General features: G+C 42.6%; 1 long non-coding RNA gene across 1 annotated transcript in view; it reads left to right on the top strand.

The window, feature by feature from the left end:
• Positions 1-14,786, top strand: part of LOC117359173 — a 44,594-nt gene extending 29,808 nt beyond the window's left edge. Inside the window, exon 3 of the long non-coding RNA XR_004539173.1 lies at positions 14,644-14,786. This is a non-coding gene — a long non-coding RNA (uncharacterized LOC117359173). The remainder of the gene's footprint in view (positions 1-14,643) is intronic.
• Positions 14,787-26,603: the final 11,817 nt, after the last annotated feature.

Below are 26,603 nucleotides of genomic sequence, written 5' to 3'. Positions count from 1 at the left end.
ATATTACACATGCAAAATATCTGCCCCATTAAAAAAAACAATGAAAAAAGTCCCCCACCGATGCCTCTCCCAACCCAACCCCAAATAAATGGCAGGAGGGATGCCCACTCCCTGTCTACCAAACAATTGGTATTGGAGCCCACTAGGGACCAGGCGTTACTAGACCTGGTACTCACCAACGGAGACAGCGTATCAGAAGTTTCGGTAGGTGATACGCTGGCCTCCAGCGACCATAACATGGTTTGGTTCAACCTTCGGAAGGGTTTCTCCAGATCGACCACAACAACAAAGGTCCTAAATTTTCGTGGCACTGACTTCAAACGCATGGGAGACTTCGTCCATCGGGCACTGCAAGACCATGCCGAAACCAATAATGTAGAGGCCATGTGGGCAAACCTGAAATCTACCCTACATGAAGCAATAAATCGCTATATAAAAACAACAAGCAAACGACGGAGGAATAACAGACCCCAGTGGTTCACTACAGAAATCTCGGACCTCGTTAAGAAAAAGAAAAAAGCATTTGTTTCCTACAAACATTCAGGAAGAGGAGCAGCAAAAGAAGACTATCTGGCCAAGTCCAAAGCTGTCAAAACGGCAGTCAGAGAGGCCAAGCTTCAGATAGAAGAGAATCTAGCAAAGGACATTAAGAAAAGGGATAAATCCTTTTTCAGGTACATCAATGATAGGAAAAGAAACACAAATGGGATAGTACGCCTTAGGAAAGCAGACGGGACTTATGCAGAATCAGATTCCGATAAAGCCGAACTACTAAACGAATACTTCTGCTCAGTCTTTACCTGCGAGGCGCCAGGGTCCGGTCCACAGTTGCAAGCAAGGCATAGCTCAGATGACCCGTTCTGGAATTTCGAGTTTACACCCAGCAGCGTCTACTGCGAACTATCAAGACTCAAAGTGAACAAAGCCATGGGACCGGACAATCTACACCCCAGGGTGCTTAGAGAGCTGTGTGATGTCCTGGCAGAGCCATTGTCTGTGATCTTCAATCTTTCCTTGAAGGCGGGAAAAGTCCCCTTGGACTGGAAAACAGCCAATGTAATCCCACTCCACAAAAAGGGCTGCAGGACAGAGGCTGAAAATTACAGACCGGTGAGTCTCACATCCATAGTGAGTAAACTCATGGAAACACTAATTAAGCATAAATTAGATACAATCCTAGACGAGAAGAATCTACGGGATCCCCGCCAACATGGATTTACCAGAGGCAGGTCCTGCCAATCCAATCTGATTAGTTTCTTTGACTGGATAACAAGGAAACTGGATGTGGGTGAGTCCCTGGACGTCGTTTACTTGGACTTTAGTAAAGCTTTTGATAGCGTTCCGCACCGCAGACTATTGAACAAGATGAAATCAATGGGACTGGGAGAGACGTTAACTACATGGGTCGGTGATTGGCTAAACAGTAGACTTCAGAGAGTGGTGGTAAATGGTGCCCCTTCAAAAACGTCGGAGGTGATCAGTGGAGTGCCTCAGGGCTCGGTCTTGGGCCCGATCCTCTTCAACATATTTGTGGGAGATCTGACTCAGGGGCTTCAGGGTAAAATCACATTATTCGCCGATGACGCCAAACTATGCAACATAGTAAGTGAGAACACTTTACCAGACAGTATGACGCAGGACCTACTTCTATTGGAACATTGGTCCTCGACTTGGCAGCTAAACTTCAATGCTAAAAAATGTAAGGTCATGCACCTCGGCAGCAGGAATCCATGCAAAACTTACACACTAAATGGTGAAACCTTAGTTAGGACCAAGGCGGAACGTGATTTGGGGGTGATCATTAGCGAAGACATGAAGACTGCCAATCAAGTGGAGAAGGCTTCATCAAAGGCAAGACAAATGATGGGATGCATCCGAAGAAGTTTTATCAGCCGGAAGCCCGAAGTTATAATGCCATTGTACAGATCCATGGTGAGGCCTCATCTGGAGTATTGTGTACAATTCTGGAGGCCACATTACCAAAAGGATGTGCTGAGAGTTGAGTCGGTTCAAAGAATGGCCACCAAAATGGTCTCGGGACTCAAAGACCTCCCGTATGAAGAAAGGCTGAATAAATTGCAGCTATATTCACTTGAAGAACGTAGAGAGAGAGGAGACATGATAGAGACGTTTAAATATATCACCGGCCGTATTGAGGTGGAGGATGATATCTTCTTTTTTAAAGGCCCCTCTGCCACAAGAGGCCATTCGCTGAAAATCAGGGGTGGGAAATTTCATGGCGACACCAGGAAGTTCTTCTTCACCGAAAGGGTGGTCGATCGTTGGAATGAACTTCCACCTCAGGTGATTCAGGCCAGCAGCGTGAAGGATTTTAAAAGGAAATGGGATACACATGTGGGATCTCTAGGGGGGTAAATTCAAGGGGGTAGGGTTGTTGGAGTGGGCAGACTTGATGGGCTGTGGCCCTTTTCTGCCGTCATCTTCTATGTTTCTATGTTTCTATGTTACCTGCCTGTCTGATATGGCTAAAACTGAACTCCTTATCTTTCCACCAAAACTCACCTCCCCCCTCTTGCCGTTCTCTATTTCTGTGGATAGCACTATCCTCCTCCCTGTCTTGTCTGCTCGCAACCTTGTGGTGATCTTTGACTCCTCTCTCCTCTGCTCAGATCCAACAAACTGCCAATTCCTGTCACTTCCTCCTCTATAATATTACCAAAATCCGTCCTCTTCTCTCTGAACACACTACCAAAACCCTTGTCCACACTCTCATTACCTCGCGCTTAGACTACTGCAATGTACTTCTTTCAGGCCTCCCGCGCACCCATCTCTCACCTCTTCAATCTATTAAAAATTCTGCTGCACGACTCATATTCCGTGAGAGCCGCTATTCTCACATTACCCCTCTCCTCAAGTCACTTCATTGGCTCCCCATCCATTTCTGAATATAGGCGCAAAATCTGTATATCCCCAGATTCAGAAAAGGGTGCCAAAAGAGCCGAACAAAAGACCCGGCGTGGATAACTAAAGAAGTGAAGAAAGCGATAGGTGATAAGAAGAATTCATTCAAGAAATGGAAAAAGGGCAAAACCAAGGAGAACTGGAAAAAACACAAGAAGTATCAAAAAGAATGTCACCTTGTGGTTAGAAAAGCAAAAAAAGAATGTGAAGAGAGGCTAGCCAGAGAAGCATGAAATTTCAAACCGTTCTTCAGATATGTTAAAGGGAAACAGCAAGCTAGGGAGGAGGTGGGACCGCTGGATGATGGAGATAGGAAGGGAGTGGTGAAGAAGGAGAAAGAAGTGATGGAAAGACTAAACATGTTCTTTCATCAGTATTTACAAAAGAAGACACATCCAAAATACCGGAACCTGAACAAATCTTCAAAGGAGACCAAGCAGAAAAATTAATATCCTTTGAAGTAGCCTTTGAATTCTGAGGTTGCTTTGGACGTACACAGACAGATAGAAAAATTAAAAACTGACAAATCACCGGGCCCGGATGGAATCCACCCTAGGGTATTGAAAGAACTAAAGGAGGAAATAGCGGAACTACTACAGCAGGTTTGTAATCTATCCCTGAAAACAGGCGTGATCCCATAGGATTGGAAGATAGTCAATGTTACGCCCATCTTTAAAAAGGGATCGAGAGGTGACCCGGGGAACTACAGACCGGTAAGTCTGACCTCGGTTCCGGGGAAAATGGCGGAAGCGCTGATAAAAGATAGCATCGAGGAGCATCTAGAGAGGCATAAACTTATGATAACAAGCCAACATGGCTTCTGCAAGGGAAGATCGTGCCAAACGAACTTATTGCACTTCTTCGACGGAATTAACAAACGGATGGACAAAGGAGACCCCATAGACATTGTATACTTAGACTTTCAAAAAGCCTTTGACAAGGAACCCCATGAACGCTTACTTCGGAAACTGAAGAACCATAGAGTGGAAGGAGATGTACATAGATGGATCAGGAATTGGTTGGCGGGCAGGAAGCAGAGGGTAGGAGTGAAGGGCCACTGCTCGGACTAGAGGAGGGTCACGAGTGGTGTTCCGCAGGGGTCGGTGCTTGGACCGCTGCTATTCAATGAATTTATAAATGATCTAGAAACAGGGACAAAGAGCGAAGTAATAAAATTTGCAGATGACACCAAGGTATTTAATGGGGCTAGAACTAAAGAGGACTGCGAAGATTTACAAAGGGACCTGAACAAACTAGGGGAGTGGGCGACGAGATGGCAGATGAAGTTCAATATAGAGAAATGTAAAGTCTTACACGTAGGAAATAGAAACCCAAGGTACAGCTACACGATGGGAGGGCTGTTATTGAGTGAGAGTACCCAAGAAAGGGACTTGGGGATAATAGTGGACATGACAATGAAGCCATCGGCACAATGCGCAGCAGCCGCTAAGAAAGCGAATAGAATGCTGGGAATAATCAAGAAGGGTATTACAAGCAGAATGAAAAAAGTTATCCTGCCATTGTATCGGGCGATGGTGCGCCCGCATCTGGAGTACTGCATCCAATACTGGTCGCCGTACCTAAAGAAGGATATGGCGATAATCAAGAGGGTTCAGAAGAGAGTGGCACGTTTGATAAAAGGTATGGAAAACCTTTCATACGTTGAAATATTAGAGAGACTGGGGCTATTTTCGCTGGAGAAGCGGAGATTTAGAGGGGATATGATAGAGACTTACAAGATCATGAAGGGCATAGAGAAAGTGGAGAGGAACAGATTTGTCAAACTTTCGACAACTACAAGAACGAGAGGGCATTCGGAAAAATTAAAATGGGACAGATTTAGAACCAATGCTAGGAGGTTCTTCTTCACCCAATGAGTGGTGGACACCTGGAATGCGCTTCCAGAGGGCATGATAGGGCAGGGTACGGTATTGGAGCTCAAGAAGGGATTGGACAATTTTCTGAAGGAAAAGGGGATAGAAGGGTATAGATAGAGGGTTACTATACAGGTCTTGGACTTGATGGGCCACCGCGTGAGCGGACTGCTGAGCATGATGGACCTCTGGTCTGACCCAGCAGAGGCACGGCTTATGTTCTTATTTTCACTCTGAAGCCCCCCAATATCTCTCTTCACTTATCTCCCCCCTGTGCTCTCCCTGTGTTTGCCGTTCATCAGGCAAGCCCCTCTTATCTATACCCTTCTCTTTCACTTCCAACTCCAGACTCTGTCCCTTCTTTCTTGTGGCACCATATGCCTGGAACAGGCTGCCTGAATCAATACGTTGTGCTTCATCCCTGGCAGTGTTCAAATCCAAGCTAAAGGCCCACTTTTTTGAAACTGCCTTCAACTCTTAACTCCCACTCACTGTTGTCAGATACCTATACCTACTGTATCATTTCCTCTACCAGAATCTCCCCAACCCTGTTATGTCCTGTCTAAATTAGATTGTAAGCTCTTCTGAGAAGGGACTGTCTATTGTATGTTAAAATTTACAGTCCTGCATACGCCTTTCAGCGCTATAGAAATAATAAATAGTTATAGTAGTAGTAATAGGTGAATTATTTAGCTAGTTAATTTTATAGCCCATCATCCCCAGGAGCCCAGAACAGGTTACAAAGATACGTACATAGAAGTCATCAGGATCAATAACACACATGTTATGGAGAAACTAAGAACACGTATACTTTAGTGAATCTAAGACGTGGTGACTCCAGTTGAGGAGAAAGGCATCGGACTCCAGACTGTTGGAGGTGTAGAGTCTGGAACAAAAGAACAGAATTTTGTGGTTGTCGGGGGAAGCATAAAGATCCACTTCTGGGGTCCCCCAAACTGAAAACAACTGGTGCACAATGGTGGGATTCAGGGACCACTCGTGCGGCTGCAGCAGTCTACTCAATGTGACTGCAAGGAGATTCTGCGGTCCAGTAGGTAGACAGCCTTTAGATAAGGAACTGCCCCTGACCAGATCTGGATCGCTTCCTGACAAAGGTGGCAAGATCCGGTGCCTCCCTGTTTGTTCACATAGCAGATCGTTACGTGGTTGTTCATATGAATGAGTACGACTTGATTGAGAAGGTGTTCCTGGAAAGCATAGAGAGCTTTGCAAATCACCCAAAGCTTGAGAAGGTTGATGTGGAAGAGTCTCTTACTTGCACTTTTGGGTCTCTTATGTGGCTCCCTCGATGGCGTTATGCCAATGAGGGATGCGACTGTGATAAGGCTGTCCCCAGCATAGTTCTGCACCAGTGCCTGTTTAAGCTGCTAAGGCTGCACCGGGTATCCAAGTAGTACCTGTCAAAGGTACCAAGGTAACACTGCTAGCTTGTACTTGCACCTCCTATACTGGGCTGCTGGCACTAGTAGAGGCTGCCCAAGGGCAATGGCTGGGTTGCAAAAGCCTGTCTTCTGCCTCAGCATGAGGCAGTAAGGGGAAACCAGAGCCCCCTGTCATGGTCATCAGATGTCATGCACTCCCCCTCCATCCACCTATAACCGGCTCACAAAATTGTTTCTGGAAAAAAGAAGAGATTAGTAAACACATATGCCAGGCTTCCCCATTTTGCTAGAAATGGAAAAAACTGGGGCTCTTCTGCACCGCAAGAAGATATAGAAGAGCTAACGCATGGACATTGCGGGTGAGCTTTAAGTTGTAAACACATCCTTTACTTACAATATCCGTGCCCGGGTTCTGCCGGAGACATTACCCATATGTGAGAATGATCCTGCTTGCCTGTTCTTGGATAACAATATTAACCCCTCTGTGCTACAGTGTGATTGAATTTGATTGATTTCAAGACTATTTAGCCTCTGAGAAAGGAATAAGAGGAAACACTGATCAGGAGCAGACATATAAAATAATTGATATAACCAAAAGCAAAGCTTCTTTTGGAATTTGTCTAAGGGTTCTAAAATAGGGAGAAGAAACAGGGTTTGAGATTTTATCATGCTCGCTACAGGAAGAAAAGGAGTTAAAGTTGTAACTGAGGGGGGAGGGAGAGCATGAAGCTGAACTGTGGCCCTGATATCTCTCTCTCCATTTAGTCCTGTCCAAGCATATTGCAAGGGAGATAGGGTAGGAGGAAGCATCTTGCAACTCTTCCATTGGCCCTGCTGCTGAGGCAGGAAGAATGGGCCAGAAAGCAAGTTCTGCCTGCCTTCACTCAACATACCGCTCTTTCTAGCTACAGCTCGTCAAACGCCCTGTAGGAAGAGAGGGAGGTTGAACACAACAGCACCAACTTGTCAAGTCACAGGTAGGCAGAACACAGCAACCTCCCCCCTAATTGTGCACCACTTGTTTTCAGTTTGGGGGACCCCAGAAGTGGATCTTTTTGCTTCTCCTGACAACCATAAAATTCTGTTCTTGACTCTAAAACTCCAACCATTTGGAGCTCGATGCATATCTCCTCAACTGGAGTCATCATTTCCTTTATACCTTCCCTCCTTTTCCACTCATAGGGAAAACTCTGATCAACCTTTACTAGGAGAGAGCCACCTTAGTCCTCATAGCACCCAGATGGTCATGCCAACCGTGGACCCCCTCTCCTGCAACTTACGACGAGGGGACCCATCAGCCTTCCAGTATTTACAATACTGCTGACACAGAACGAGGGCTTCCTTCTCCATCCCAACCTTCATTCCCTGATGCTCACAGCATGGTTCCTCTCTCTCAGCCGCTAGCTGCCAAAATTCTCTCGGCCCTAGTGTAGCCATCCTGGAAGCCTCTAGGAAGTCTTCTATGCTATGGTCCTATCACCTCAAATGGACTCACTTCACACAGTGGTGCACTGCTAGCTCGCTATATCCTGGCATTTGTCCTCTGCCAGTGGTACTTGACTATATTTTGCACCTGTCTCTGGTCTGCAAATCCCTTCCATCAGAGGCCATCTTAGCACAATCAGTACCTACCATCTGCTGCTAGATGGCAAACCACTCTCTAAACACCTGTTGGGGGTCCAAAATCATAAAGGGCTTGCTTCATACAGACCACTAATCAAGCCTTCAGCTGTGCCATGTGACTTTAATGTAGAGTTCTATGCCCTGATACCTCCCTTTGAGCCACTCTCTTCTTCATCGCTCAAGTACCTTACCTGGAAAGTGACCTTCCTGATATCCCTCATATCTACACGTCGAGTGAGTGAACTCCAAGCCCTTGTGCCAGATCTCCCTTATGCAACCCACGCTAGATTCCTTCCAAAGGTGGTCTCAGACTTTCATCTCAACCAGTACATTGTGCTTCCTTATTTGCCGCCCGAAGCCACACTCTCACTCTGATGAAGTGTCTGTCCACACCTTGGACTGCAAGCAAGCTCTTGCCTAACTACCTGACTTGTACAAAGCCTCACAGGACCTACACTCAGCTGTTCCTGTCCTTTGATCCCAGTAGACTGGGTGTCTTCATTTTCAAAAGGACCACCTCTACATGGATTACTGACTGTATCTCTTTCTGCTATACTAGAGTTGGACAGCCCCTTGATGGTCGTATCATGGTACACAAAGTCCAAGCCATGGCCACTACCGCAGCTTATCTCCACTGACTCCCACTGAAGACATTTGTAGGGCAGCCACCTGGTCCTCAAGTCACACCTTCACTACTCATTACTGCCTTGAGGCACATTCCAGTCAACATAGCCAGTTTGGTCAAGCTCTTTTACAACATTTAATTGCCTCATGAAGCTAAGGTCTCCCCATCCAGCTTGGTCTCTCCAGGCTCATGGTAAGTGGAAGACACCCTCTTTTCAAAACCATGATCCTGGCAACTAGGGAGTCCCATACGTGAGAATAACCCTGCCTGTTTGTCCTTGGATAAAGCGCAGTTACTTCCTTGTAACACATGTTATTCACGGACAGCAGGCAGTTATTCTTACAGCCCTCTCACCTCCGTTTCTTGGTTTCTTAACTTGGAACTGACCTGGGGCTCTTCCACACCATGGGAAGATAAAGGAGGGCTGACGCACAGATGCGGCGGGCGTGCCCGAGGCTCTTAAAGTTGTATGCACATCCTTTACTTGCAATGTCCTCACCGGGGTTCCACCGGAGATGTCACCCATATGTGAAAATAACTGTTTGCTGTCCTTGGATAACACCTGTTACAAGAAAGTAACTGTGCTTTACTTACTTTCTAGCCTTCAAGAGCTCAGAACATTTTTTTCAGCTAGTCATTTGTTCTCTTCTGAGTTTCTAATCACAGACAATTTGCTGTTAAATCATTTGAATTCTTCTTAGAAATTTTTAAGATCGCTAGCACTTTGATTTGAGCCCTTCTTATTCTACATTTATTTTAACTAAACTCGAATTTCCTTAGCTTGCAGTCTTGTAGCTTGTCTGTTACACGTACAACTTCCAAGTTGCAGCTGTATTTTATTTATGATTTATTCATTTAGTTCAATTTTCTATATTGTTCTCCCAGGGGAGCTTGGAATGGTTTAGATGGATTTCTTCAGGTGCTCAAGCATTTTTCCCTGTCTTTCCCAATGGGTTCACAATCTATCTAATGTACCTTGTGGCAATGGGGGAATTAAAGGGCAAATTCTATAAGAAGCGCCCAAAAGTTAGGCGCCGAAGTAGGCACTGTTCAGCGCGATTCAAGTAAAATTGGGTACTGTTTGATGGATCACGCTGAGTGGCACCTATTTTGGACTGCAAGATCGTGTTGGTTTGTAGCGCCACAAGATTCGGAGCAACGGTTTGATCGTTGTGTTTTAGAGCATATTTATCCAATTGATACCCAAAGACTCTTAAGACTCCTGATGCAGGCCGGGTGGCCGAAACATGATCATGTCGAGTCATTGAGTTACTTTGGATGAATAAAGACATTTGGATTTATCAGATGAGTTGAAAGACACTTTTTGTGCACCATTCTGATTGGACATTTCCACTTTTGCTCTTACCTATTTTGGAGGCCAAAAAATAGGCCAGCTATAGGCACAACTAAAAGTTAGGCGTCAATGTGAGCGCTTAAGCACGCTCAAGAGCAGCGATTCTGCAATAAGGCGCCTAACATGTAGCCACGCCCATGCCTAACGTGCCTAGCGCCTAATTTTTTTGAAGGCCACCTACATTTTTAGAGGCGCCTTATTGCAGAATCGCTTTATCTTGATAGGTGCCTAGGTTTCAATTAGTGCTGATTAAAAAGCTTAATTGAGCTTGTTAATCAATTCAGATAGGCGCCTATCTAGATGGGCACCACCAAAATAGTTGCCTATCATTTGGCGCCAGCTACAGAATTTGGACCTAAGTGACTTGCCCAGGGTCACAAGGAACAACATGGTATGATGGGATTCAGTTTGTATATCATTTTTTTTTCTGTTTTTCTTTATTTCTTCCTTTTTTGTTTATTTGATAACTAAGTACCTAAAAGCTGTCTAGGCAGAGCCTATAATTTATGTGAAAGCTTTTAAGCCAGCCATAGAGCTGGTGTAAATGCTCACGCCTAAATTGCTGAAATGTGTTTAAATTAGAGTAGTCTATAATTTATAGGCTCAATATTCAAAAAAAGCTGAGCACCTAAATTCATGCTTTTAACTTAGTCATAGTTTGTGCCCTTTTTTTCAATCAAACTTATGCGCCTAAGGGATCTATATTCAAAGGGAGCCTTTCGTGCCTTACAAGATCATGAAGGGCATGGAGAGAGTGGAGAGGGACAGATTCTTCAAACTTTCGAATAATAAAAGAACAAGAGGGCATTCGTAAAAGTTGAAAGGGGACAGATTCAAAACAAATGCTAGGAAGTTCTTCTTTACCCAACGTGTGGTGGACACCTGGAATGCGCTTCCAGAGGGCGTAATAGGGCAGAGTACGGTACTGGGGTTCAAGAAAGGATTGGACAATTTCCTGCTGGAAAAGGGGATAGAGGGGTATAGATAGAGGATTACTGCACAGGTCCTGGACCTGTTGGGCCGCCGCGTGAGCGGACTGCTGGGCACGATGGACCTCAGGTCTGACCCAGCGGAGGCATTGCTTATGTTCTTATGTGCCTGGTTAAACCCCACTGAGCTGACCATTCCCAGAAATTCAACTGCACATAACTGGATAGTGCTGCTAAATATCCCACTAATCCCCAGATTGTACAGATGGCACCCAAATTTCAGCACAGATTAAAGATGCACACAAAAATTGTTTAATGGGCCATTAACTAGCAATTACTTGATGTAAACAATCAGTTATTGCAGTTATTTGACAATAATTTGGATTTGTGGGCATATCTGCCTTCGTGCTATTCTATATGACTGGGCACCCAAATCCCCTAGTGCACATGTCAAAAGGGGGTGTGGCAAGCGAAGGGGCAGGGTTGTTCTGAAAGGTTTTGCGTGGTTTTATAGGAAAGTTACATTTCTGCACCAAAATGCCATGAGTTGGAGGCTAGAATTACTCCACTCAATAAAAAAGGACCACAGGAAAAATGACGAAGTATCAAATATATAAAGCGCTTACACACAAAAAAACAATAAACCAACATAAGAGACTCTCTACTAGGAAGCAAGCACACAAGTGGAAAACAACGTAAGAACATAAGATTTGCCGCTGCTGGGTCAGACCAGTGGTCCATCGTACCCAGCAGTCCGCTCACGTGGCAGCCCTTAGGTCAAAGGCCAATGCCCTATTTGAGTTTAGCCTCACCTGCATATGTTCTATTCCAGCAGAAACTTATCCAACCTTTTTTATATATTGGGAGGAGGTATCAGTGAATCTCTGACACATAACTGAAAACAAATGGAGTAGTTAACTCATATTGTCACCATTTCTTACATCATATTGCTCCTCAAATATTATTATAATTTCATAATATACTTTTGTGCTTATAAGATGTGTGTGAATCAACTCAGGCAGTTTATAAAATTCTTAAATAAACTTGATAAACTTGAAGTCTGCTATGTGAATAATCTCTGAAAAATCGCCTGGAAATACAGGAAAAATTCATTTTTTCAACATTCAAAACACTTCTCATATAGTGTGGAATTGGAGTACCAACACTATCCACTGAGGGTCCCCGTTTCACTATCTTCTTCAGGGATTTACTTGTGTCTCAGTTCCACTCATCTTGAGATTCAATTCCATTCAAAATCTACTGAGTTGTAGCTCATACACAGGGCTTATCGCAACCAAACATGGAGCCCCTGTGTTCAAAAAGACACCGCCATAAAACTGTGCTGATGTCATAGATGCAAAAACACTTTATTAATCAAAGACCAATGCAACAACTTAACAGTTGGGCACCAGCATTTACTAAAGGTTTCAGCTGTTGCACTACTACTATTTATCATTTCTATAGCGCTGAAAGGCATATGCAGCGCTATACATTTAACATTCAATGGACAGTCCCTTCTCAGAAGAGCTTACAATCTAATTTGGACAGATGGACAGGACATTTCAGGGTTGGGGAGAATCTGGTAGAAGAAATGAAACAATGGGTAGAGGTATCTGACAGCAGTGAGTGGGTGTTAAGAGTTGAAAGCAGTTTCAAAAAAGTGGGCTTTTAGCTTGGATTTGAATACTGCTAGAGATGGAGCATGACACATTGATTCAGGCAGCCTGTTCCAGGTATACGGTGCTGCAAGAAAGAAGGGACAGAGTCTGGAGTTAGCAATGGAGGAGAAGGGTACAGATAAGAGGGACTTACCCGATGAACGGAGCTCATGGGGGGGAGGGGCATAGAGGGAGAGAAGTGAGGAGAGATATTGAGGGGCTACAGAGTGAATGCACTTGCAAGTCAGTAAGAGAGTTTGAATTGTATTCGGAAACAGATGGGGAGTCAATGAAGTGACTTGAGGAGAGGAGTAATGTGAGAATAGCAGCTCTCATAAAATATGAGTCATGCAGCAGCATATTGAACAGATTGAAGGGGTGAGAAATAGATATGCGGAAGGCCTGAGAGAAGTACATTGCAGAAGTCTTACCCCTCTTTTACAAAACTGTGATAGCAGATTCTAGCGCGGGAAGCCATGCTGAATGACCCACGCTGCTCTCGACACTCATAGAGTTCCTATGAGCGTCGGGAGCAGCGCGGGCCATTCAGCGCGGCTTTCCGTATTAAAAACTGCTAGCGCAGTTTTGTAAAAAAAGGGGGTAAGTGTGGGTTGTTGAGAGCATGGATAAGGGTTTTGGTAGTGTGTTCAGAGAGGAGAGGTCGGATTTTGGTAATATTATAGAGGAGGAAGCGACAGGTTTTAGCGGTTTGTTGGATCTGAGCAGAGAAAGAGAGAGAGGAGTCAAAGATCACCGTGAGGTTGTGAGCTGACAAGACAGGGAGGAGGATAGTGTTATCCACAGAAATAGAGAACTGTGAGAGTGGGGAGGTGAGTTTAGGTGGAAAGATAAGGAGTTCAGGTTTAGCCATATTCAGTGCTCAACCTTTGGCACAGGAATCAGCTCTAAGCTAATTGTACACTAGTCTAGGCTGCATATCAACCAGTAATTAGTTAGTGTCCGTGTTGCCACATCAACCTGAATATAAGCCGCATATCGCCAGGGACTGAATATGGACCCCTCAATTTTCAGCTGAAAATTTATCTTAATTTAGGAGTATAAAAACTGCGCTTTATAAATTTAGACCTACCATTCATTTATTTCGATTTATGAGTTGAATTTATGAGCCTAGTGCTGAAAATCAGTTCTGAACCCCTAACTCCTCCCCCCCTCCCCCCCCCACTGACTTCAATTTTATCCTATTGCTATCTACTTTTTCTGCTTTCAGATTCAGGAGTGGTGACATTTTCAGTATAACATTATGTACTGAGCCCTAGCAAATTCAGAGGTCATTTTATCAGCGTAACTCTCAAAGGGGCCTTTTAACCAAACAGCAGTAAAAAGTGACCTTAGCATGCCTTTACATGGGTCTTTCTTACACACTAACAGCTATTTTTTCCATTGGGTAAAATGGCTGACTTTCCAAATTTTTTGTATTAATGGTCATGCATTAATTCTGTCATAAGCACTTGGTCATTAAAACAGATTAGTGCATGAGCCCTTACCACCACTCATTATTTAAGTGATAAGGGCTCACACACTAAGCATGCGCTAATCGGTTAGCATGTTGTAATGAAGCTGTGTTGACTGGTTTGCACAGAACATACTCACTCTTCATTCCCAGACACATCACTGTGCCCAAAAATAAATTATATTTTTTATCACATGGGTAGTGAATGTGTTATAAAAATTATTATTAAATGGATGGAAATCCACCAATAATATATATCCCTCTCTGGCTTAGAGAAATATGTATTATAAAGAACTATTAATTTGAGGAAAGTTAGCTCGCTTGATTAAAACATAGCTCTGTAAGAATAATTAAATATATATATGTGAATATTTGTTCAAGGACTAAGACTCAGAACATTTATAATCAAACTAAAAATTTATTTAAAGCATTAAAATCAAGCAGATAGAGCCGTAGGATTGTTAAGCAAAGATAGTATTACACAAGACAAATGTTGCTAAAGCAGAAGGATCAATTTATCTGGATTCAAAAAGTTACTCATGATGTGAATAGTCCTTAAAATGGAGAAGAGGCTACCTGGTAGGTCCGAGAGTGGTATTGAAGCTTGATCCAGGGAGATGAAAAGTTGCTGCAGCTTGATCCAGGGCTGGTTCCAGAGAGAGAGTGAGCGTGTTGTTAGAAAGGATTTCCTCTCATACTTATAAGGCTGATACCTGTTCTAAAAATAGAATCTATTCTCTGGACCCATGATGCATAGCAATTCAGCCTTTTTCTCTGTTCCTAGGTGGATAACAGGAGGATGAAGTCATCTGATTGCATCTTCTTTGAGTGGCTTAAAATGGTGTGAAGAGCTTCTAGGCCAGAGATGAATTTGGTGTGAAGAGCTTCTGTTGATCTACATCCTATTCCACTGATACATCTTCTATTATGGGGTAGTAGAATTCTGTTTAGCTCTGGTATCCACCTTGGCCATGTCTTTGTCTTATCTAAATAGGTGTACTTAACACTTTCTGAAGTGCTTTCTTTTGTACTCCATTGAATGGGTGCATTTAACACTTTTCTGAACAGATAGCTGTGCTGGCTCAAAGACCACATCAGAAATTCACTTTTAAATTCATCAAATTAATATACTTTAACTCCAAGCAGAATTATAAAATTATCATTTTTACTTTAAGTCCCTCAGAATTAATAATTGCTTGTGTCAGGCAATAATTCAAATTCAAAATTCATAACTCTAGAAACATTAACTATATCATGCCACGTATTTTAACTCCAACCAGAATTAGAAAATCATTTCATGCTACACATGCGCATCACAAACTTAGAGGTACAGGGAAGTTCCTGAGCAGACTGAAGAAACATCATCTGGAATGGGAGGTTCTGTTATTTGTGGTCTAGCGTCCTGCCAGTGGTGTAGCGAGGGTGAGAGGCTCCTGGGACAGTGGCGTCCCTCCCCGCACCCTTCTCTGCCTCTCCCACCTCCACATGCTCCTTCCCCGCCCCCTCCTGCTACGTACACACTGCTTTCTTTCCCCTATACCTCTACAACATTCTAGGTCTTCCTCTGATGTCACTTCATAGGTGCAGGGCCAGGAAGTGATTTCAGAGGAGGAGCTGACACTGGTGCAACAGCAGCTTGGGGGTTGCCGCTTGCACCAGGAATGTTACATAGGTATGGGGGAAGGGAAGTAGTGCACACACATGGCAGTGGGGGGGGGAGGCAGGTGGCAGTGATGAGGATGGATGCCTGCGCCCTCATCAAGATGGCACCTAGGCCAGATGGCCCCTCCCTTTCTACAGTGTCCCGCCATATCCTCTGGAGTTCAAGGTGGGTTGCAAAAGCAATTAATGCAACAAGAACAATACAAGAGCAATTATTTCAATGCAAACATAAATATATAGTGCGGGAAATGGTCTCGTTTTACTCCTAGCAAAGATTTCTGGTGCAGTGAATTTGTGGGTAGTTTATTCACATCATAGTCATGAGCATATAGTTCAAAATTAGGGTTGAGCTAGGCTCCTAGCCAGGATTTTTGGAAGAGCCGAGTTTTCAGGAAACAGCCAAATCTCTATGGATAGTGAGGGCCACATTTTTATAGTTTGATAGTTAAATGAGTGGCAGTGTAGCCTTTTATATTTAATTCCTTTCAGGGATGGAAAGGATAATATCAAACGGTTAGTGTTATGTTGTTCAGTAGATCTTACTAGCAGCTCAGCAAATCTGGGAAAACGATCAGGGGACTCTCCACGTAGGATCTTAAATGTTAAATAAGGCTGCTTTAGAGGCATTTAACCAGCTGGGATCAGAAACAGATTCCACAAGGAATGAAAACCGGCTAGTGCAAGAGAATAGCTTAATCCAAATATGCAACGAGTCTCCTGAGTCTCTGCCAAATGGCAAACAGGCTTGTTTTATTGCATCCCTGGGCCACTCGGCAAGTGTTGATTGCTGGTGAAGTTCGTGACTGCGTAACTATGGTATGTCTCAGTGCACCCTGTGGTATGCCATTTTCTGCTGTGGTTTGGATTACCAAAAAAAAAAGGAGAACAGATTGAGACATACATTTTTAACTTCTATTCACCCAGATATCTCAATACATCCTCCTTTTTCTGGAGCCATATGGTAACCCTAGCTGTGATAAGCACGCGTTTGTGCTTGCCGCAGCTTTGTGAAAGGCCCAAAAGTTATGAGCTTATATCTTTTTTATATTGGGCTCACCATGCTTAACTGCACACCTGCCTACAATCTGCTTAGACTCCATTCATATATACACCCACCTTCAAATTATGGGGGCAATTCTGTACCAGGATGTCTCCATGTAGGCACCCTAATGCCAGTGTGGGAAGTGCTTATTCTATAACATTATCTGAGCATCCCGATTCCATTATAAAATGCCAGTGTGAATAAAGTGAGAAATCTAAAAAGGGAATAAAAGTTCAACTCACCAGAAGGTGTTTGCAGCTTTGCTGGTGCTGGTGGCTGCAGTGATGAATACGTAATTAAGACTGTGTAAATGTGAGAAACACTTTGAGAATAAAATATGTATTATATAGGAGATGATAAAAATCAGAAAACCAGTTACTTCTTGGATTCACAGCTGACAATTCTGGTTACAGGTTCATAGTCATGCTGTTCTGTATTCTAATTGGCTCTGAGAAATAAACTACAGAACCAATGCATGCAGGGATAGGTCTACCAGACATCCGGATTTACCTGGACATGTCTTCTTTTTAGAGGATATGTCCGGGCATCTGGACGGCTTTTCAAAACCCGGTACTTTGTCCGGGTTTTGAAAAGCTTCCAGCTTGGGACCGCGTCGGGAGGGCATCTGCGCATGCGCGAATGCAACGCAGTGACATCATCCACATGCACTCATGCGTGTAATGTCATTGCGTCACCCCTGCACGCGTGCAGATGCCCCCCCCAACGTGGCTCTGTGCATGAGAATGGGTTGAGGGGGGTTGGGGCTGGGACTGAACAGGGCGTGACTTGGGTGTAACGGGCTGGGGATGGGTAAAACTGGGCAGGCATGGGGGCGGGAACATAGGTCTGGATTTTACAAGAGTAAAATCTGGTAACCCTATGCAGGGACAAACATACTAGATGTGACTTCCACTACCTTGTTTGCATGAGGATTTCAGAAAAAAAAAAAAAAGTAAAATGGAGAACAGAGATACAGTGTAGTAGGTCCTGGGGCATTCCTGAGAAGACCAAAGAAACCTAATCTGGAATGGGAAGGTTAATACCAACTGGGCCCCTTTGCATGCAAGCTTCAACTGCAACTACCTTGAGTAGAGTATGAAAATTGCAGCTAAAATTGTCAAGAGACAGATATTAAGACAGACATACGTATACAGACAAAGAGGAAATCAGTACAAAAAGAGATAGAAATTAGATTACATAAATATAGAATCTGGTAAAGCAGAAAGTGAAAAAGAAAAAACTAAGGGCCTCTTCTATGAAACTGCAGTTTCTAGTGCGGGGAGCCATGCTGAATGGCCCGCGCTGCTCATGATGCTCATAGAGTTCCTATGAGCATCGGGAGCAGTGCGGGGCATTTAGCGCGGCTCTCTGTTCTAGAAACTGCTAGCGCAGTTTCGTAGAAGAGGGGGTAAATATCCATATGTACTTGAGCTTCGTAAATAGTGTTGATTAAAGTTTATGTATACTTATCTAGGAAGAGTTCTTCTAACACTAGTTTCAAAGCAAAGTGGTAATAATTTATATTATATAACTTATATTTTATAATGCCTTCTTATGCTAAGATGTATTTCAGTTCACAATCGCCTTCTAGAATTTTTCTGACATCGAAGTATGATTTAAAACTTGTTTCAGCACAGGCAAAAAAATGCTAATTATCCAACTAGATCTCTCCGCAGCCTTTGACCTGGTAGACCATAATGTCCTTCTACAAATACTGGACTCAATAGGAATCAGTGGAAAGGTACTATCATGGTTTAAAGGATTCCTACAATCCAGAACATACAGAGTTAAAACAAACAAAGAAAAATCCAAGCCATGGTCTAACTCCTTGCGGAGTACCCCAAGGATCACCTCTGTCTCCCACACTCTTCAACCTATACGTTGCCTCCCTCTGCTCCTACCTTGACAAACAAGGTCTAACCTCCTACAGTTATGCAGATGACAATCAACCAGCACCATCCATGGCAGACACGATACACAGAACACTTGAAACAATAGCAACATGGATGAAAGACCACAAACTAAAATTAAATCCGGACAAAACAAACTTTATCCAACTCGAAAATAACAAAACTCCAACCATAACAAACCTTGTCATAAACTTTACAACATACCACATTCAACCCACTTTAAAACTCCTGGGAGTGCTAATGGACAGAGAACATAAGAACATAAGAAGTTGCCTCCGCTGAAGCAGACCAGAGGTCCATCTCGCCCAGCGGTCCGTTCCCGCGGCGGCCCATCAGGCCCACTGCTTGAATTACCTCTAATCCTATCCCTATAACCTTACCTCTACTCCTATCTGTACCCCTCAATCCCTTTGTCCTCCAGGTATCTGTCCAGACCTGTACAATGCAGCCACAAATCAGCAAAACAATAAAAAAATCATTTGCAGTCATGAGAAACTTGTGAGGAGTGTGTGGCGCAGTGGTTGGATCTACAGCCTCAGCACCCTGGGGTTGTGGGTTCAAACCCCGCACTGCTCCTTGTGACCCTGGGCAAGTCACTTAATCCTCCATAGCCCCAGGTACGTTAGATAGATTGTGAGCCCACCGGGACAGAGAGGGAAAAATGCTTGAGTACCTGATTGTAAAAACCGCTTAGATAACCTTGATAGGCGGTATATAAAATCCTAATAAACTTAAAAAAAAAAAAAAAAAAGGCAAGTCAGAAAATTCTTCGACAGGAAACAATTCCAACTCTTGGTAAATCCCTAATCCTAGGTCTAATAGACTACTGCAATGTACTATATCTCCCATGCACAGCAACCATGATAAAACAACTACAAACAATACAAAACACAGCCCTAAGACTGATCTATTCACTGAAGAAATTCGACCACATCACAGAGGCATACTACGACTCACATTGGCTCCCAATACAAGTGAGAATACACTTCAAATTTTACTGCCTACTATTTAAAGCAATAAATGGAGACAGCCCAGCCTATTGGAACAATCGACTAGTTCAATCCACCTCAAACAGACATAGGAGAATCCATGCATCATTCACACACCCTCCAACCAAAAACGTCAAAAGAAAACAACTATATGACAATCTCCTAGCCACTCAAGCTGCAACACTTGGCCAATAACTCTACAACCTATTGACCACTACCACAGACTACAAAACCTTCAAGAAAGAAATAAAAACCCTTCTATTCAAAAAACACTTAAAACTGAACTAACACAATCAGGAATGTCCCAAGCATCACCTGCAACTACTACATATGTACCTCCAATATCATGACAACTCAGATGTAATCCTAGCAATCAAAGAAATGTACAAACTACTCCCTAAATACTTCTAATCTCCGGACAATCCATTTGTAATCCACTTTGAACCACAAGGTAATGGCGGAATAGAAATCCCTAATGTAATGAACTGATCGAATTTGTGCTCTATTCCTATTATAACAGGAATGATTAACGATGTTGTCTTGATATATCTGTTATGTGACAATTGGAGGGAAACAAGATTCTATGTATGTCATTTGGAAATCGCATAGTTGTATGCGGTTTATAAATTTTTTAATAAATAAATAAATCATATGAAAGTTTTGGTTTCCCTTGTTTTACCTTGCATATTTGGACAACCACTGATCCACAAGGCATTATTCTACATATACTGGTGACTGTATTCATAGCAACTTCACCCAGTGTATTCTTGACCCCTGAGGCAGGTGTATTATATGCTGAAACACGGTGCCGTGTCAGGTCAACATTTTTGTGACTCCATATAATAAACTTTTTATTGATCCTTTTAGCTCATTTTGATTTGGAAAGACTTTTGTCCAATCCTACCTTTTCTGTTTGCTTTGTTTGTTATCTGTCTACGACAGTCATAGAAAAGTTCAAAAACATCATAACCTCAAACTTCATCCCATGAAATAAACAGATGCCAAACTTTAGTGGCTATCCACAGATCAGGAGTCCCTTTAGTGTAGGATTGGATTGAAAAGTCCAGATCTGCCCTGAAGGTGATATGAGTTCCTCCAGAGATAGTTTTGGATCACTTGAAGGAATCTGCATATGAGATGATGAAGTTGCATCATCTTAAAGATGACAAAAAGGATGTGGAGGAAATATATCAGAGACTGTTGACAGTATTTGGTGACAATTTTTTCTCAAAAAAGGGAGTTATATGCCAAAAAGCAGTTAGTGGGAAAAACTAAATTATCCACTGTGGGTCCCATGTTCAAGATGGCCCTGCAGATGTCTTTTTTTTTTCCTTTGGATACATGCTGTAATATGACAGTACAGGAAAATCATGCCGGTCTCAAGGCTGGCTGGTATCATTTTGAAAACCTTTCATACCACGAATTGTTATTGCTGTTAATAAAATGGGATGGGGGATGATTTGTGCTTCCACTGTATTGACTCCATTTTGGATTCAGGATCTCTGTGATAAGCCCAGTCTGATCTCCAGTCACCAAACAATAAAAAAAACATTCACTTGGTCTTCATGGAGCATCTCCAAGTTCTCCTGACAGCACTGGAGCCTTGTGGCCTTCTGACTTGGCATCAGCATTCTTGGAGCCTATCTTATACCAATCTTGGATATACCCAACTTTTCATGAATTGTTTTTCAAACTGTACCTGCCATGATGCCAATTTTTTTAGCTATTCAGGAAAATTTAATTCATCTGTCTGACATAATTGAATCCTCAACTTTTTTTTCCACATTTCTGAGAAAGTTGCTTCTATAGGCCATCCATTGTGAAGGTCATCTTCATTTAAGCTGCTTGCTCCAAAATGTTACTTTGTAGGATGATGGGGCAGACTCTCCTGTGGCTTTCTCCCTTCGTTTGTGAGAAATTTTATCATTGAACAGTGCTCCAAATCTAGCGGTTTCTTACTTGATTCGCATGAGGACTCTCGTGACATCCTGTCTCTTGGAATGTTAGACTCGCAATGAGCTGCATCTGTGCATGAGTAACCTTGAGACATGTCACAACATGCACAGACTTGTTTCAACACACTCACTACTTTCTTTCATACTCAGGTAGATAAATTATTGAACGCTCTTCATATGCTGGTATTCTAATCAGTTTCATGCATAAATTATAGCACCCACTTTATAGAAAAGCCCCTCCAACTAGGCGTGAAATGCAGCAGATTCTGCCATTAATTTCTGTGAGTTAATTAAAAGAATTTCCATTTTTGTACCTACAGAAAAAAAAATATCTTAATCTTACCAGGCTTTGCCACTTACAAAACCCCAAGATATGACCATGTAAAATGAACACGGTAGTTGTAAAGTCCTACTAACACTGCCAAATATTATTCTGATCACTCTGTAAACAGCACGGCATTCTGGAATGATAATCAGAGTAGATTTAGTTAATCAAGTGTTTTTTCACACATTCCTTGATTACATGGGGAGAGGACTTGTTCCTAGCATATAGACAAAATTATCTGAAGATTTCTTTAAGGCATTTGAAATGTTATTTTCCCCTGTCTTGCCTGAAAGAATTGAAAAGCCGAGTTTGAATATTTCCACTTTGCTGCTGAACCACAGGGCGCAAAAAGGTTGGATCATTAAAAATAAATAGTGGGTGCAAGGCTCACCTGACCAGGATAATGACACACTAAAAGAGGTTAATAAAAATTGGAGAAGTATGGCAATGGGAGATTTCAACAATCAGAAAAATATCTTCGGGTTCAGAGTAGGCAAATTATCATACCACTTAGAACTACTTCAAGTTTCAAGTTTAATATTTATTTGATTAATCGCCTTGTCAATATTCAAGGCGATTTACACATGGATAAAAGTTACAGAATAAAAAGAATTTTAAAACAATTAAAAACTGACTAGACACAGACGATAACTAGACAAACTGGAAACAAGAGGAAGGTAGGGGAAGAAGTTACAATGTAATTGAGCAGAGTGGGAAGCCAAAAATGGAAAACACAAAAGGATGGGATGAAAAATAGTTGAATGTGAGGAGAAAAGACAGTTAGGTCCAAAATTTTGTTGAATATTGATTAAAAGGAACCAATGATATTAGATTACAAAAGCATCGTTAAATAAGAAAGTTTTCAGTTTATTTTTAAATTTGTCTAGATTGATTTCTTAAAATCTACTCCCATCTGGAGGGGTCATTTTGAAGCAGCCGCTCTTGATGTGACTTTATTTCGGATTTCTCCTGAGAACGCAATCCATGAAATACTCCTGTCGAGAAATATGGGATGCAGGACTCTTGAAAATATATAAGAGAAGAGGATGGCTGAGCTGAAGTATTGAGCTAAATGCTGTGCAATTGGTCCTTGCATGATTGGAAAGATAAAGAGAGCTAGCTAAACTTTTGAACCGCCGGGAGGTGGTATGAGACTGTTTTCTTGTTCAGATGTCACTTACACACATTGCTTTTGTCTGTTTTTCGGATGCCTTCACTATTTCCATCCGTATGCTCTTAGATTGGTCTTTGGACCTTTCTCCGCACTATGCTTTTTTAGCTCCTGTGCCCTTCACGCTTTTTTCACAATTTATCCCTCAGGCACTTTTTTAGAGAATCCTTCCTCATTCACTTTATTTATTTTCATTTTGCACCCACAGTATTGGTCACCATTTACGCTATCATTAAAAATTATTTACATTTAATCTTATGCTTCACATTTTTAATTCCCCCCCACACACACACACCCCTAGGACCCCTGAAGAAGGCTTTTTGCTGTAACACGGACCGTGTAGGGTCCACATCACATCACACGTCCATCATTCATTTAGGGCTCCTTATACTAAGGTGCACTAGGGCTTTAACGCGCGGAATAGCGCATGCTACATTGCCGTGCGCGCTAGACCTTAAAGCCAGCATTGAGCTGGCATTAGTTCTAGAAGCGTAGCATGTGGTGTAACGCACGGTAATTTCCTACGTCCGCTAAAAACGCTAGCGCACCTTAGTAAAAGGAGCCCTTAGTATACATTATTTTGGGGATTTGTACTTTTATTTTGTCATAATAAACGCCTCATCAAAATCATTGCTCACCACAGTCTGGTTTTGTTTTGTTTCTTGGATCTCCGTTCTTTGACTGTAGAACATTTGGGCTTTTGCTTTGTTTGCTCATGAGACAGTTTGCGGCATTCATGATGAGAGTGGAGTTTTTATGACTGATGATTAAGCTGTACTTGCTATTTTCTAGTGTTTGCTATATTAGTGTGGTGCAGGAGATACTGAAGTTTTATTTCTTCTTCACTTTATTGTATTGTTTATGCTGCAGCAGTCAAATTACCCCTCCGGATAGGAATAGAGTATAAGTAAAATCAGAGGGCATAATCTGAGCTTGCAGGGAGGAAGACTCAGGAGCAATGTTAGGAAATTCTTTTTCACAGAGAGGGTGGTAGATGCCTGGAATGCCCTCCTGAGGGAAGCGATGGAGAGGAAAACGGTGATGGAATTCAAAAAAGCGTGGGATAAACATAAAGGATCTCTAATTAGAAAATGAAGGATGTAAATTAAGGAACTAGGGCTGGTGCTGGACAGACTTGCGCAATCTGTGTCCCATGTGTGGTGATTCGGTGTGGAATGGGCAGGGGAGGGCATCAAAGGGAACTCCACTAACTCGGAACATGAGGAAGTTGCTGGCCAGTCTTGTGGAAGATATTCTGTGGACGAGATGGTTGGATAGGCTGGAGAGAGCTTGGCGGCAACTTCGGCATTTGGAACCTAGGACAATACCAGGTGGTCTTTGCAGTACGTTTTCTAGCCATATCAAAGAAGAAACAAGTTAATTTAATCATGAATTTTTGATGGGTATGACTGGTGGGAAGACTGGATGAACCATTCAGGACTTTATCTGCCATCATTTACTATGTTGCTATGATGTTCTAAGTAGAATGAGATTTCAGCTATCCCAATACTGACTGGGTGAATATCACAGTTGTCTTATGGTAGGGAGGGAAAATTTCTAGATGTCATAAGTGATTACTTCATGGAGCAGCTGGTTTTGGAGCCTATGCAAGAAGGAAATATTTTAGGTCTAGTTTTCAGTGAAAGGTAGGACCTGATACAGACCGGGTAAATGTGATGAAACCACTTGGCAATGGAGGTGACATAATTGCCAAGGGGATGGTGGAGTTTAATTCTTATTTCCATGGTATCTGGAGTTGTGAGGGGATTTAGGCCTTTTGGAAGGTGCTGGCATCCTTCTTACAGGGCCTGGTGCAGACACCTGTGCCTGTCTCAGTGCTTTCTATGTTGTTTGCCCAGTTTTCCTTCCTGTCCATGTATGCTTCTTCTGAAAAATTATTTCTTAGTAAATGTTTTATTTTGGGGAAGAAATGTATCTTATGTTGCTGGCTCTCTCCTGAACCCTCCTCCTTTTGGCATTGGAGGAATCGACTTCATGAACTTATGGGCTAGGAGGCCCGTTTGGCCTGTTCTTCTCGTCGCCGGAGCAGAGACTTTGTCAACACTTGAACATTTTGTCCCCTGAGAGTCGTAGCCGTATCCTGAACAGATTCCACCTTTGATTCAGTGCATCTGTTTGCCATTGATTTTCCATGTTTGAGAGTTGTATGTTTCTCTGGGTGGGTGTGGGGGGTGGGGGTTTCTCTCTGTGGGGTAGGGCGCGGTTGTTGGGTGAAATTGTATACCATGTTTTCTACTACTGTTGTACTTGCTGTTGTACTTGCTTAATAAAATAGATTTGAACATAAGTAAAATTACTGCCCAGAACTAAAGAGCATACTTCCAGGACTCATGATTTTGTAACCTAGTTATGTGTGTGGATCTAGAAACATCCCCCAACTCTGTCAAAATCCTCATGTCCCCCATGAGTCCCCCTGAAAATTTGGTATGCTTAGGACACCAAACAAAATTTTGGGCACACATGGGCGGATTGGGTCATTCCTGGAATTTATGCACAGTTTTATGGAATAAGGGAGATCCGAGTGAGAATTTGCACCAGGTTTTACTTGGTGTAAATCCTCATACCTAAAATTGGGTGCCAATAATGGCACCTAATGGCACTGAACTCTAACGGGCAGATTCTCAAAGCGGCAACTAGATAAATGGCACCTGTAACATGTCAATTACGCTTAGGCACCAATTTGAGAATCACGGCTACTGGCGCCTAACAAAAAACTCAGGTACTGGTAATGTAGGCCAGGGTTTTAAAGGCCTATGTTGCCGGTAACTAAGTGTGTCAAAGAATCGCACATAGTGGCGCCTAATGATATCTAAGTATGGCACTACTCCTAAACATGCCTACTTCCGTGTTAGGTATCACTAGATGCCGGTCCCAGAAGGCACCTAGTGCCTCCTAATGTTTATTTTGTTTTTAATTGACTTTTAATGGTACATTTAATTATTACAACATTTAAAGTTGATTAAAACAATTAACCCCCTCTTTTACAAAACTGTGATAGTGGGTTTTAGCGCTGGACAGTGTACTGAATGCTCTGCGCTGCTCCCGATGCTCATAGGAACTCTATGAGTGTCAGGAGCAGCGCACCAGCCTGTGCTAAAAACCGCTATCACGGTTTTATAAAAGGGGGTGAGGGGGCAAGTTAGGCACCAGTAGCATAGATCTAGATGCCTTAACTTTAGCTGTCTCTTACAGAATTTCCACCAAAGTGCTTTTTATAGAATAGCGCTTAGCGTCAAATTTTATTATTGCCAATTTTTTGATGCCATGCCCTGAATCTAATCCATAAACCCCAGATCTAACCACCAATCCCCATCCTACTTTCCCTTCTAGAATTTACAATACAGATTCCAGATCCCACTGCCCTCAAATGACATGGGCTTCCTTTGGCAATAAGGATCAACCTTCAGAGGTTGATAAAGAGTACTGCAAGATGTAAAATGTTACATCTAATGTGCATATGCAATGCCTTATTACTCAGAAGGTGATGGAAAGTCTTCCTAAATATAAATGAGAAGTAATTTTTTTTCAATTACAGATATAGTTAAATTAATATGCAATCAAAGGATGCACTTTAATATGATGTGACTAGAATTAATCTCGCTCCCTACTAAAGTTGACCTTGTTTGATGTTGATGCTGCTATTTTGGCTCTGCTTGGTGAAATGATGCA

Source organism: Geotrypetes seraphini, chromosome 4 (genome assembly GCF_902459505.1).
Source record: "Geotrypetes seraphini chromosome 4, aGeoSer1.1, whole genome shotgun sequence".
Taxonomy (NCBI): Eukaryota; Metazoa; Chordata; class Amphibia; order Gymnophiona; family Dermophiidae; genus Geotrypetes; species Geotrypetes seraphini.
The sequence above is the reverse complement of the archived record's forward strand: the minus strand, read 5'-3'. Positions and strand labels throughout refer to the sequence as shown.